This window comes from Macadamia integrifolia, chromosome 8, assembly GCF_013358625.1.
Source record: "Macadamia integrifolia cultivar HAES 741 chromosome 8, SCU_Mint_v3, whole genome shotgun sequence".
Taxonomy (NCBI): domain Eukaryota; kingdom Viridiplantae; phylum Streptophyta; class Magnoliopsida; order Proteales; family Proteaceae; genus Macadamia; species Macadamia integrifolia.
The window spans coordinates 32,013,547-32,018,201 of record NC_056564.1 but is presented as its reverse complement, the minus strand read 5'-3'; positions in this window follow the sequence as shown (position 1 = coordinate 32,018,201).

Genomic DNA, 4,655 nt, shown 5'->3' with positions numbered 1-4,655 from the left:
CCCCCGACACCGTGGTTCGTAGTCACGTGCTCTAATCCTCTGACCTACAGGCCTCACCCCGTCTCCATTGGATCTGTTCCTGGGAGTAGGTCTCAAAGATTTTGTTTTATTATATTATTATTATTATTATTATTATTTTTAACGAGGAGTTGGTCGTTGTCAATTAAGCTACCTCTTAGGGTTGTTCGGGTTAATTGGTTGGTTCATTAAGGTATGGAGGGTAAAACTAAAACCGAATTGCTTATTAAATAATAAATTGAAACTAATTAATAAATGGTTTCAATTAAAAAGCTTTAAAATGGTTTTGATGAAATAGTTTTACTAGTTTTGGTAAAACACTAGAAAGTGTATACAGAATGCCAGGTTTAACTGGTTTTTAATCCGTTACATATAATTGATATAATTGTTCCAATCATGTACCAATTCTAATCGGTTTTAATTGATGCAAAAGCAATGGTTTATGGTAAAAAATGGAATCGCGTCATTAATATATAAACATTTTCATTTTTTAACACTAGTATCGAACCAATAGTAAATAGTTTATCATTTCTAATTTAGATAGTTAAGTTCAATTTCAATAAACAATTTTGATTTGCAATCCATACTCTTAGGTAAATTATACCTAGGTACCTAACATTTAGAGAAAGTACAACTGGGGTACCTCAATGTTTGAAGTAGCTCATGTCCCTCCATAAATATTATGTTTTGGATACCTCACATTTCTTAAATTTTATGTTTGGGACAATTTTTTATATTTTCAAATTTTCCTATGGATATTATATTAGGTCATACATTTTTTCTTCTTCCTGCCAATCTATCACAACACCCACCTGTAACTGGCAACACCAACACACAGAGGAGAGAGAGAGAGAGAGAGAGAGAGAGAGATGCAAGTCCAATGGCCGGCCATCGAGGAAGATAGTGGGGAGGCCCTATAGTCTTCCGCTCCTTGGAGGAGGCGACAACAATTGAATTTGACCTTCTCTATTGAAATACCATGTCCATTAATTGAATGAGGCCAAGAGACGGTGGAGATGGGGAACCAAATCCTCTTCAGTGTTCTAGTGCGCATTCAACAATTGAGAGTATTTACTTGGGTGTTGCTAGCCGTATGATGTGCACTAGAGAGGATCTGGGTCGGGGAGGTGGTTGTGGGGAAGAGTTTCTGGAAATGGTGGTATGAAAAAATTTGGAATTATGAAAAGGGCATCCCAAACATAATTTTTAAAACATGAGGTACCCTAGGTGTTGTTTATCTAAATTTAAGTACTTTAAGTGTAATTTATGCTTAAAGAAAATCATTAAAGGTCATGCAGCTGACGTGGACCGTAGTCAGCCACATCATTAGTCCACTTTGAGGGAGAAACATGGAAAGGTTTAAGGTGACCCACCTCTAGGAAAGGCTTTTGTGTTTGTGCTTGTTTTTGTATTTGTTTTGGACTAGGTAGGAGAGAGAGAGAGAGAGAGAGAGAGAGAGAGAGAGAGAGAGAGGTTTTAAATACAAACAAAAAAACTTTTGCTTGTTTCTCAAAAATTAGATACATAACAGGCATAGTTCACCCCAATCTTTCCCACTCACCCATGAACTATAAAATATAAACATCTAACCACTAATAGTACCCATAAAAAGAAATCACCAAGAGAGGAAAGGCAAGCAATATGAATATTAGAGGTGAAATAGGGCCGGGTTTCTTAAAATTCTAATTCATTTTTAGATCCTCAAAATCAATTCAGGTTCAACCCAATTTTGTTGGGTTCATATCAACCCAACCCTATCCTAATTGACCCTATCAGGGTGGGGTTGGGTTGACCCTGATTTTTGCAATGGTTGGATTAACCTTGATTGATCTGTTTTTGCCATTCATATCTTAGACATTAAAAAAATGATAGAAAAATAAAATACCAATAGGAACCCTAAATTCTAATATAAAAATTTAGGGTTAAATTTCGGGTTGGGTCAGGTCAGGTCAACCCAATCCCGACCCAACCCTGACCCAGGGTTGGGGTTTTTCAACCCTAACCCACCCTCAATGTCAGAAAACTTGGCCCAAGCCCAGTTAGGATTCAAGGCGGGCCAGGATGGGTTCGAATTGTCAGGGCCAAACTTTCACCCCTAAATTATTATTGAATATAGTATCCTATATATTCATTCATGAACTTAGATGCTAACTCATTTATTTAATTATTCAAGGGTTAACTAAGGGTAAATAATAATAAATGTTAGGACACTATAATAGGAAATGAAGCCTCTGTCTTTAGGAAGATGGCTTGGTATTATATCTTAATTAATTATCATTAAGGTGAGACAATCCCCTTATCAGAATCATAAATGCTTGGCCCTCATCTTCATAAACCTTTTCCCATGGTCCGTCAGACTCATGATTTAGAATAATTTCCTTCTAAACATCTTTTAAGTATAACTTGCCAAGACAAGGGAGAGAATATTCTACCTCTCCCTCTTCCTTTCTGTGATGCATCACGTGCCAACCGCCGACTCTGCAAATCTCCAAAAAGCCATTTCTTAAAGCAAAAGATGCTTTGGACCACATTAAAAATCTGCAAACTGGTATTATATCTCAACTTGCGTGATTAATGGTGTAATTATATAAGGTTATGGTGCTTTTAAGAAGCTTGATTCCATAAAAATATATCTTTAATTAAGGAGAGCTTCTTTGATAATCATTGAACAGGAATTAATGGTTGGAGTAAAGTTTTGTGGGGGAGCTTAAACAATACCAGAAGTGAAATGATGTACACTTTAAGCTCCATTTGGTCGCAAGGGGAAATTAAAGGAAAAGGAAGTGAATTTTCATACTTCAAAAAGAAATGTTTATAATCATATTAACTAATGTAACTATATCATTTACTTCAAATTATTTCATATTTGATTATTAAATTTCATTTTATTTTGCATCCAAAATCCTTTACTATAATGAAAAAATAAAAAGTACATATAAAAATGTGTCATTATTAAATATGGCTAAAAAAATGAAGTGTTTTATACAAACAAATGGGACCATATGGAGTAATGAGTATAAAAATTTATTTTTTAAGCATGAATTTTCACTCCCCTTCTCCTAGATATCCCTACAACCAAACATAGCCTTAGTGTTTTTTCTAGATATGAAAAGAAAGCTTTTAGCGTGGTACTCCTTCAATGTGAAACTATAGTGATGGATAGGGTTGAGGATGGCACATGACATGGATACAAGTCAGCTAGCCAAGATAAGAAGTTCAAGTCCATATCAACATATCAACAATGAACCATCAAGTAGTACACTTGCTTAGTTTCGGTAGATCAATCAGCATCACATCTAGCAACCTCCCTAATCTCCAATTCATAAACAAATATACTAAAAAAATTATTTTTCGAATATATCAACACAAATATTTCGTGTCTTTATTCTTTAGATGATAAGGTAGAGATAGATCTTCTATAATATTATTTTGAATTGAAGCTCTCCATTAGAACAGTTAACTAAGCAAACACTCACCCAAGACAACTGCTAGTGTAGTTGGTTATTGGTGCTCTACTAGTACAGTGGTGATTCTCAAGATGTTGTGGTAGATGCTCTTGCATTCACAATCTGCCTTAAGGCAACCCTCTCCCCTCCTCTTTCCTCCCCCGTCCTCAATGAGACACTATTAGATAGATAGACTATACAACTTAATCTTATCCCAACTAAATGTGACCTGGTATATGGAACCTTATCTTCCGATTAATTCAATTTAAAATCATACCTCTAACTCCATCAATTTGAATTAATAAACTCATCTATATTGGAGTATCTAGACCATTTAATAATAATAATAAGAAGAAGAAGCACTCACTCTGATCTTATTTATGTCCTTTAATCCAATCTATAACACCCCCTCCCCTCAATCACACTGAAGAAAAAAAAAAAACCTCAATTATTTGGATAAGGTCCCAAACTCACCATATATATATATATATATATATATAATTATTATGCAATTTGTTCTTATTCTATGACTTTTCATGGCATCCCATAACTTGTACTTGTGTCCTTATCATCTCTCCCCCTATCCTGTGTCTCCTATTCACTTCACCTAGAAGAAAATAATCTAAGCTTTTGAAAACATCTCCCCACATGTTTAACAATGGAAACAAGACAACTACTCCCTAATGTAGGAATAGATTTGACAAGTCAAACTAGACCCAAACTGTAGGAACTTTCAAACCAAAGAACAACGATAATAACCAAGGTAGAACAACCATACCACAGATCAGAATGAAAAGAAAAAAAAAATAGATCTGTAACTCAGAGTTTCGAATTCAGAAACTGGAATTTAAGAGATCAGAATATAACCCAGGTTAAAGGACTAAATCAAATATAGGAATAGGGTCACAACAGATCATCAATTGTGAATAAACATCCCCAAAATTCAGGAGCAGTCAGATGTATCTATCAATCTCAGAAAACATAACCGATTAGGTCAAAATATCCAATAATACTTAGAACAGATCAGCAGTGACCAAATAGGAATAAATCAGCAGTAGTATTAGGATGATAACAGACCCAAGTCAATATTAGACATAACAAAAAACAGAATAAGACTATCCAACAATCGAACCAGATTCTGTCCTAGTAAAATCACTACAGGACAAAAATAAGGTGATTTTTGATAACTTG